We start from the raw sequence: 11,235 nt of genomic DNA on the forward strand, positions 1-11,235 counted from the left end.
GTAAAAAAAAAAAAAAAAAAAAAGAAAGAAACTCCTTAAATCTCGCCGGAAATCATGGGCTTTCCAGTGAGGCATGCCTTGCTAGCCGAGGCGTATTAATGCGTATTAAACCCTAGGTAACTTAGTAGCCGTCTTTTCCTTTTTGAGTGACTGTCATACCTATTGAAATGAATGGAAATTAGCACTTCACGTGCCTTCATAGACTTCCCACATGTAGGCCGGATATCTCATGCGTGGGTCTCACGCTTGCATACGCATGCGCTAAAAAATGCATTGTGCGCCAAGCAGGTCCGAGTTTGAGCTTTAGCTGTAACACCCGAGCTCCGAAAAAGTATTAAAATTTTATTTTTTTTCTATGAGTCCAAACTTTTGGAGTTTTATTGAGAGTCTTGAAAGATGAAATTTCAAAGAGAGTGTAGAAGAGAAAAATACTTGAAAAAGTCCGGCCCTCCTCAGTTAGATACGTGAAAATTGAAATTTGTGAAAGGTAAAAGAAAAGACAGGCAAAAGAAAGAAAAGAAAAGAAAAAACGTCGCTAATTAGGATGGAGAAAATTAGGGGCGTTACACAAGTAGAAGACAAATTNCTCTTGTCCTGTTGTTTTGACAAGTATAAGGTAACGTCGCTAATTAGGATGGAGAAAATTAGGGGCGTTACACAAGTAGAAGACAAATTGAAATCAAATACAAAATTAGTGTTGTTCAAAATTATTTACAAATGGGGAATGTGTTCTCGATACAAATTCAAACAAATGTAAAAACTACAAAATACATAGACATTGATGTCTTTGAGCTATAGCTCTCAAGAAATCCTCTATCTCGACCCGTGATCAATAGTCACTTAAAAAAAAATGACGAATAGGGGAGTAAAAGTATCCTATTTCTAGGCTCTCATCACATTCTTATCTTAGTAAATTTATATATATATATATATATATATATATATATATATATATTCTAAACTCTAGGATGTTTGGGCCTAATCTCTATAGCTATTTAAGTATACAAGGAAACCTCAAAGTTTTACCCTTGGGGTCTATTTAGGTTGTTCATCATTTTTGTACTTTGATTTAGGTAACTTGCTTTGCCAATGCCAACCTCTTGGGTTGAGACATTACCTCAATAAAATATGGTAGGCCTAAAACGACGGTAGGGGCACTATTGGGTCTTACCTAGAATGTTGTGGGGGTATTGAAGAAGATAGGAGGATGAGACTCTAGTGACATTGTTCACACTACTAGCGGCCTAGAGAGATACCTTAGTCGTTCTTGGGTGCCGTGGAGGTTTATTAGGTTTCTAGGATGTCTAGGAAACTTAAAACACAAACTCTGAACTCTAGGACTCTTTGTTCTAGCTCCTTCAGGCTTTCTTAGTCTGGAAGCACTAGTGTCTAGACCTTTAATCGGCATTCATGATCTTTAAGTGCTCAAGACTACTGGAGGTGTTACTAACCCTAGGTCATCATATAATCGACCTATCTTTCGCGCCTTAGTTTTATGTCTATGTAGACAACTATGCTCGACAAGGAGAACATGCATTCTATCACCTGGAGCTAACATACATTCTAATTCCTTCATGCAAGCTCAATGAGAAGATAATGTCCATCAATCACTTGAAGCACATATCACAATATTACATCCTCCTTTCTAACCCAATTAAACATATATAACAACATGCATCTCAAAATCTTATTTTAGAGGCATTTCTATAATTTTAGACAACATACATGACATTCTCAACTAAAACTACTCATTTGATGCTCTATTCATGTACATTCTAACAACCTAAGACAGGATATGATAGCATGCTTGTTCGTTCTAGCAATCCCTACAAGTATTGCTCGAGGAGAGTCTGAATGGTTACTCACTTAGATGATGTGTGCCTTTCTAGGCTCGTTTTCCACTAGTTAACTACTCAAAATTTTCTGAAATTCCTCTAGCAAGACCTAGTTCAAGTTTAATTAGGGTCAGAATTGAAATAAAAGCAAAAAACAGTCGAACGAGAGTTGAAATGAATGGAAATTAGCACTTCACGTGCCTTCATAGATTTCCCACATGTAGGCAGGATATCTCATGCGTGGGTCTCACGCTTGCATACGCATGCGCTCAAAAATGCATTGTGCTCCAAGCAGGTCCGAGTTTGAGCTTTAGCTGTAACACCCGAGCTCCGAAAAAGTATTAAATATATATTTTTTTTCTATGAGTCCAAACTTTTGGAATTTTATTGAGAGTCTTGAAAGATGAAATTTCAGAGAGTGTAGAAGAGAAAAATACTTGAAAAAGTCCCGCCCTCAATTAGATACGTGAAAATTGAAATTTGTGAAAGGTAAAAGGAAAGACAGGCAAAAGAAAGAAAAGAAAAGAAAAGAAAGGAAGGAAACCCTAGAGAGTAGGAAGATAACCGCCTCCTAACTTCGATTCCGACCACAAGAAGCCTAATTCCGGCCAAGATCCTTCATAGAAACTTGCGATATCCCACATTGGTTGGAGAAGAGAACGAAACATTTTTTATAAGGGTGTGAAATCCCAGCCGCATTTTAAAGTCTTGAGGAAAAGCCCAAATAGGACAATATCTGCTAGCGGTGGATCTGTGCCGTTACAAATGGTATAAGAGCAAGACACCGGACTATGTGCCAGCGAGGAAGCTGTTCCTCGAAGGGGGTAGACACGAGGCGATGTGCCAGTAAGGACATTGGGCCTTGAAGGGGGTGGATTGTGATATCCCACATTGGTTGGGGAGGAGAACAAAACACCAGGGTGTGGAAACCTTTTCCTAGGAGACGAGTTTTAAAGATTTAAGGAGAAGCCCGAAAGGAAAAGCCCAAAGAGGACAATATCTGTTAGTTGTGGACCTAGTCGTTACAGTTGGTTATTTATAGGAAATGAAATGTGATAGAAGACTTACAATACAAAGCCATAATATGATAATGCCCCCGAACATCGAATATCAATGCAAAGAATGGAGAATACTTCATTTTGTATTTGTTTGAAAAACTTTTTTGTTCTATCCAACTAGTGAATACTCCTTTTGTAATGTAAATAGATAATGAAGTTTCAACGGGAATGGAAGTTATGGTATTTAATGTGCCATAAAAGAATTCTTGTATAGATTTAACTAAAAATGAATACTTTAAATAAATTTTTATCAAAATATAATTAATGATATAGTATTTAAATAATAAAATGATCCAATCAATTTGTTATAACATAATATTATAGCGTTAAAAAATAATGTTATAATAAATTAAAGATAACCTAATATTTTTAGCTATATTAAACATATTATAGATTTAATAAAACGCTATAAAAAAAATTATATCAATGTATATAAACTATAGTTTTATGTTCTATTATAGCATCTATTTTAGCTCTTTTAAAAAATGTTATAAAAGTCTCGTACTCTTAATAACATGGCTGTCACAACGTATGGAAAATGCTATAAAAAGTCTACGATAGCATTTTTCGTATACTATTGTATCCTTTATTTCTTGGAGTATCACTACCCTTCAAAAAACAGAAATTATGTTCCTGATTGACAAGTATGGAAAATTATGAATCAAGTATTATTTATGGAAACTTCATGCACCACTTCACCTTGCAGATGTCAGACTTCGAAAACTCCAAATGGTTCTTCCTAACTCGAGTCAACTCGCAACACATAATTTTGTAGATAAATAAATGCTTGCTAAATCTTTTTAGTCTTTGATCATGTAATAGATCCATTTAGAATATTTGAAACACGTGATTCTTATCGTCATCGAATTAGAAGAGTCATCACCTACGTCAAAAGAACTAAAGTCAGAACATTGAAAGTAGGATGTATTAAAAATTTTCTTGGAAGATCAATTTTATAATCATTGTTATTAATTCTTTCAAGAAATTGATAAGGGTCATACCCTCCTAGACGTAACTTTATTTTCCTTTAAAATGAAAATCGCTCCTTGCGAAAATGTATCTAAACCCGATCAGTGGGATGAAAAATAAGTTTCTTTCGTCATTTGTTCATTCTTGAAACAACTTTGAGATTTTATTTTTTTAATTCTCTATCACCTCTTTATACGAGGTCTTGACCAAATATGGTTTATTTATGACAGCTTCACTCACAAAAACATTAGAAAGAATAGGAATCAAAAGGGGTAAATGGATTAAATTTATAGATATATTAGTCCAAGATTTATATGATCTAGACTTAACTTCTTTACCTTTAAAACATTAATTACAAAACTTATAAACGTCATGATTTATTTTTCAGCCAAAAGAAGGGATCGTGCAACAAATTGTAACTTATATTAATCCCAGAATGTCCTATTGAGCCACCTCATGTACTTCTTTCACAAGTAAATCTTTTATAAAAAGTTTACGAACACCACGCTTACTTTTCTTGAACATAAATTCACGGAACACATAATAATCATCCAGAGCTTTTTTCACAAGACAAGATGCAAGATGCATTAAAGTTCTTTTCAAAGTGTAATTAAAACTGACTTAACATGCTCTACATGCTTAAATAAAGTTTTCAAATAAATTAAAATATCATTCAAAATACACAGCATTTTTTCTCAAACGTTCTCTCAAAACATGAACTAGTGAGCACATTAATGTACTAGGAATATTAGTTAACCCAATAAGCATAACAAATTATTCATACCATTCAAACTTTTATTTTTTATTCCTCTCGCATTCTAATTTGATGATATCTAGATTTTAAATTAATCTTAGTAAATAGACATGAACCATGAAATTCATCAAGCACATCATCTAGTTTAGGAATAGGATGTCGATACATTATATTAATTTTGTTGATGGCTCTACAATTCACATACATGTGTCAAGTTCCATCTTTCTTTGGCATCAACAAGACTAGTACAGAATGTGAACTTAAACATTTTCGTGTATATAGCTATTTTCCATGAGCGCCTCCACTTGACTCTTAATTTCTTTAGTCTCAATTGAATTGACTCTATAAGCTGGTCTATTAGGAATGAATGAAATCTATTTTATGTTCAATACCTCTAATGGGAGGTTGTGAATGTTTGATTAATCCACCACACTTAAATGGTGGGAAAGTTATCTTATTTATAATCAAATAAATTACAATGATATGAAAATAGTAATAAATGAAAATAACAATAAAGGGAAAGATACATGTGGTAATAAGGCAAATATATAATATTTGCCTTATAATAAAACATCAAATATAATATATATATAAACTATAATTTATTACTAAATATCCTTAACACCCCACCGCAAGCTGAGCGTCGGATTTGAACGAACGTGAAGCTTGGATCTGAAAAATTCAAAGAGGTTGAGAAACACTTTTCGTGAAGATATCAACAACCTGGTTTAGAGGAGGCGTAGAGAAATACTTTCTTGGCCATCGAAAATTGCAGAGGGATCGCCGCTCAACGGCGATGCTGTCTTGGCTTCGGCGAGAATATGTCTAACCCATGAAGAGGGATTGTCGCTTAGCGACGATGATGCCTTGGCTCTGGTGAGAATATGTCTAACCCCAAGAAGTAGAAGGGGAAACCTAGAGCAAGGGATAAAGACAATGTTGAAGCCGGAAGAGTCGCCACATTGGGCGAAGGAGCCAATTTTGGCGAGAAGGGCGGCGGCAACTTGGTTGGCGAAGAGGCCAGTGCGGCGCCCAGATTCCAAAGGTAAATCTCTGCAGAAGGTCGATGGGCTTATCGAGATTCTGTATATTTTCGAAGAGAACGCTGATGAAGATCCTAAGATTAGGGTTTTTGTGAAGGATGAAGGGAAAATTGGGAAGAAAATGAGAGAGGCTATGTTTGGAAAAGATGAGGTTGTATATACAGAGTATGGCGAAGGGTGATTTGGAGGTCAAAAGAGCGGAGCCGAAGAGTAATCAATCGGCTCCGCCTGCGGCAGCCATGGAGACTGCGCTTACAGCATCAAAGCCCGTAGGGGTGGTGGAGAAGAAGATGAGTAGGGGATTCATAAGCCATTGAAAATAAAGGATCGGGGTTGCTAAACCGAAAGGGCTCTGATACCATGTGAATGTTTGATTAATCCACCCCACTTAAATGGTGGGAAAGTTATCTTATATATAATCAAATAAATTACAAGGATATGGAAATAGTAATAAATGGAAATAACAATAAAGAGAAAGATACAAGAATATGGAAATAGTAATAAATGGAAATAACAATAAAGGAAAAGATACCTATGGTAAATATTTGCCTTATAATAAAACATCAAATATAATATATATGTAAACTATAATTTATTACTAAATATCCTTAACAGAGGTAATCCTTTAGGTCCTTCATCTCGGGACACGTCTTCAACATCTTGTAAAAGAGATTGAAACACACTACGCAAAGATAAGTTGTTATCATTAGAGGTCAAACACCCTCTTGTACTTAAATACAAAGATGATTTTTTTTCCTTTTGTGAAAACATTGCACTTCTCACCTCTACGACTCACTTTTTTTTCTTTTTCAATTTCACCTCTTCTTTAATTCTTCTTTCCACTAATTTTTTCTCTAATTTTTTTCTCATTTTTCACTCCATTATTGTTTTTCTTTCGATTCTTCTACCTAAAATTTTTTTTTCCCACTCTCACTTCACTTGATCAGCAAATATGCATAACTTAAAGGTACCAGAGTAGTTTTTCAGGTAAAAGAATACATATTCAAATAACCATCATACATGACCTTCCTATCAAATTTTCAAGGTCGGCCAAACAATATGTCTCTAGCAAGTATTGATAACATATCACAAAGAATTTCATCTTTATATTTTTCTAAAATAAAAATATATTAAACATTGAGAAACTAACTTTATTGTTCCACTATCACAGAGTCGTTGAAACTTGTAAGGCTTAAGAGGGTGTTGGGTTGGAATTTGCAACCTTTTGATCAACATGGTACTTACTACATTAGTGCAACTTCTACTATCAATAACAAGACTACAAGGAGTCCCCTTAACTAAACCCCGTGTGCAAAATAGATTATCTCTTTGGTCATCAAAATCGTTCTCCAAAACTCGAGTTTTAAGAAGTCTTCCTGTAACAAGTGTCAAACCTCCTCAATCTCCATGATTTCTTTGTCAAGTAGTTCATCTTGATCATTTTCCTCACCATTTCTGACAAATTCTCCATTCTTAATGATTATGACTTACTTGTTAGAACAATCACGACTAATATGACCAATTCTTTGACGTCTCCAACATTTTGATGTCTATTTTTTTCTCGAATCTCCTTGTATTCCTTCACTTTCTCCTTATCCTTGGAGGTCTCAATTTTGTCTTTTTTTGTCAAGCTCATAATTGTCTCAAGCTTGAAATCTATCTTTTCAATATTTACATTTTTTTTTTCCAAGTGTTAAAAGAAGTAGACTTAGAAAGAGCATACCACTTGGAGTTCTTCTCCCAAGTTAATTGCCCTTCAATTTTGAAGGCAAGGTGTAAGAATTTTTGCATATCAAAGTACACTTGCATATCTACTTAATGAGCATGTTGTCGGTTCAATCCACCAAAACATTTAGCAATTATATCCTCCTCGTCTTCATCAGTGCATGCTCTATTCATAAGAGTCACCATTTCTTTGTAATAATCTTCTACACTTTTGAATTCTTTTGTAAAGTATAAAATTTTTGCTTGAGTACTCGAGAATAATGCTTAGGAATGTACCTTTTCCTTAACAATGTATTATTTTTCTCTCACGGTTCAATTGGTTCTTCATAATTTCTCCTCTACTTTGATTTCAAACATGTCCACTATATAATTGCATAATCAGTCATGGCAAGTTTTAGCTTCCTTTCTTCACTAAAATTGTAGCAATAAAAAAAATGCTCAATTTCGCTCTCACATTAAAAATTCTCCTCTAGATCAAACTTCCCATAAAATGTTGAAATTTTGAAGCTTTACTCTCCTAACTCTTCTTTCTTCTCTTCTCTCATATTGGTAATTCGTCTTAACCCTTCATAGAGACATCGAATGTTGGACATGTCAAGGAATTGGTCATATTAGTTGTGATTGTCCTAACAAGAGAGTCATGATCATCAAGAATGGACAAGTTATCATAGATGGTGAGAAAAGTGACCAAGATGATCTAGTTGAAGAAGAAGTCCAGTAGGATGAAGAGGAATTGGAAGATGGGGGTCATTTGGCAGTTCTTACAAGAAGACTTCTTTAAACTCAATTTATAGAGAATGATGTTGATGATCAAAGAGACAACATATTTCACAAACGATGTTTAGTCAAGAACTCCTTGTAATCTTGTTATTAATAGTGGAAGTCGCACCAATGTAGTAAGTACCATGTTGATCAAAAGGTTGTAAGTTCCAACCCAACACCATCATAAACCTTACAAGTTTCAAAGGCTCAAGGCCAGTGGTACAATGAAGGTGGTTTCTCATGCTTTAATATCTTTTACTTTGGAAAAATATAAAGATGAAATTTTTTGTGATGTGTTTTCAATGCTTGCTGGAGACATATTGTTTGGTCGACCTTGGAAATTTGATAAGAAAGTCATGTATGATGGTTATTTGAATAGGTATGCTTTTATAAAATATAGCAGAAAAACCACTCTTGTACCTTTGAGTTATGTATTTGTATTTACCGGTCAATTAGAGTTGGAGGAAAAAGAAAAGAGTTTGAGGGAGAAGAATCGAAAGAAAAACAAGAATTGAGTGAAAATTTAGAAAAAAAAAATCAAAGAGAAAAAAATCCAAAAAAATAAGAACGAAAAAAGATATGATATTGAAACAAAAAAAGGAAAAAAGTGAGTTGTTTGGCTAGAGTTGGAGAGGTGGGAAGGGCAATGTTTTCACAAACAACCATCTTTGTACTTATGTACAAGAAATGATGTTTGGTCTCTAACGATAACAACTTGTGTTTACCTAGTATGTTCCAATCTCTTTTACAAGAATTTGAGGATGTGTTCCAAGATAAAGGACGTAAAGGACTACCTCCTATTAGAGGTATTGAGCATAAAAAAGACTTCAGTCGGGGAGCTGTTATTCTTAATAGGATAGCTTATAAAGTCAACCCAACTGAGACTAAAAAAATTCAGAGGTAAGTGGAGGAGCTCATGGAAAAAGGCTATATACGAGAAAGTTTGAGTTCATATTCAGTACCAATCTTATTGGTGCCAAAGAAAATGGAATGTGGCGCATGTGCGTGGATTGTAAAGTGTTAAGGATAGTTGACCGTTCATTATAAGGCAAATATCTAGATATTTACCTTACATTACGGCTTACCATATCTTCCCTTTTATTAAAGGCAAATATATTGTATTCATTTATTATTGTTTCCTTTTACTGTTGTTTCCATATTATTTGTAATTTACCATATTTATGTATTCCGTAAATGATTATAAATAAGAGAACTCTCACAACCATTTAGGTGTGGTGGATTCAGTAAACATTTACATGGTATCAACCCTGGTCCTTTCTTCTCTATGGCTTCCGAATCCTCTTATCATCTTCTTCCTTTCAATACTCTAATCCATATGATCACCATCAAACTTTCTTCCTCCAATTATCTTCTTTGGAAAAGCCAACTTCTCCCTCTCTTTGAGAGTCAAGACATGCTGGGCTATGTTGATGGAACTATGGTTCCACCACCTCGCTTTGAACCAGAAACCTCCTCAACACTCAACCCCAAATATTTGGCGTGGAGAGCAGTTGATCAACGACTTCTCTGTCTCCAGATCTCCTCTCTCACTGAGGAAGCCATGGTTGTTGTCGTTGGAAACTGCGTTCAGCCATCAGTCGAAAGCTCGTGAACTGAGACTCAAGGATGACTTGCAGTTGATGAAACGTGGTACCAAACCTGTTGCTGAGTATGCCCATGCCTTCAAAAAAATTTGTGACCAACTTCATGCCATTGGCAGACCCGTCGAGGACATTGATAAAGTGCACTGGTTCCTTCGTGGACTCGGCATCGAATTTTCAGCTTTTTCTACTTTTCAAATGGCTCTCACCACTATCCCCTGTTTTGTAGATTAAGTCTCTAAAGCTAAAAGTTTTGAGTTGTTCCAGCGTTCCCTTGAGTCCTTTGACTCCACTCCTACAGCATTCACAGCCACTAATCATGGTCGCACCAATGGAAGCCACCCTGTTTCTTTTAGCAACCAGCGAGGTCGTCCTTATTCTCACAAAAACAACTCTTCCAATTGAGGACGAACCCACGCAGGTCAGGGTCGTCAACCACCTCACTGCCAAATATGCCACAAAGAGAACCATTATGCTGACCGCTGCAAACAACGGTATGTTCGACTTGATTCTTCTCATGCTTACCTTGCTGAAACCTTTAACACGTCATGTTCTATTGCTGGACCCGATGTTGTTGATTGGTTTCTGGACACTGGGGCTTCGGCCCATATGACTGCCGACCCATCTATTTTGGATCAGTCTAAAAATTACACGAGTAAGGACTCTGTGATCGTAGGAAACGGTGCATCCCTACCCATTACCCACACCGGTACTCTTTCTCTTGTTCCAAATNATTCACAGCCACTAATCATGGTCGCACCCATGGAAGCCACCTTGTTTCTTTTAGCAACCAGCGAGCTCGTCCTTATTCTCACAAAAAAAACTCTTCCAATCGAAGACGAACCCACGCAGGTCAGGGTTATCGACCACCTCACTGCCAAATATGCCACAAAGAGAACCATTATGCTGACCGCTGCAACCAATGGTATGTTCGACTTGATTCTTCTCATGCTTACCTTGCTGAAACCTTTAACACGTCATGTTCTATTGCTGGACCCGATGTTGTTGATTGGTTTCTGGACACTGGGGCTTCGGCCCATATGACTGCCGACCCATCTATTTTGGATCAGTCTAAAAATTACACGAGTAAGGACTCTGTGATCGTAGGAAACGGTGCATCCCTACCCATTACCCACACCGGTACTCTTTCTCTTGTTCCAAATGTTCACTTGTTAGATGTCTTGGTTGTCCCTCACCTCACTAAAAATCTTCTTTCCATAAGTAAATTAATATCTGATTTTCCTCTCTTCGTTACATTTACTAATAATCTTATTACTATCCAGAATTGTCAAACAGGAAGGGTGGTGGCAACCGGTAAAAGAGATGGAGGGCTATATGTGCTGGAGCGCTGCAACCCTGCTTTTATTTCAGTCCTTAGGAACAAATCTTTACGTGCTTCATATGATTTATGGCATGCTCGTCTGGGTCATGTGAATCATTCTGTTATTTCTTTTTTAAATAGAAAAGGTCATCTTTCTCTTATGTCTT

This window comes from Cucurbita pepo, chromosome LG02 (genome assembly GCF_002806865.2).
Source record: "Cucurbita pepo subsp. pepo cultivar mu-cu-16 chromosome LG02, ASM280686v2, whole genome shotgun sequence".
Lineage (NCBI taxonomy): Eukaryota > Viridiplantae > Streptophyta > Magnoliopsida > Cucurbitales > Cucurbitaceae > Cucurbita > Cucurbita pepo.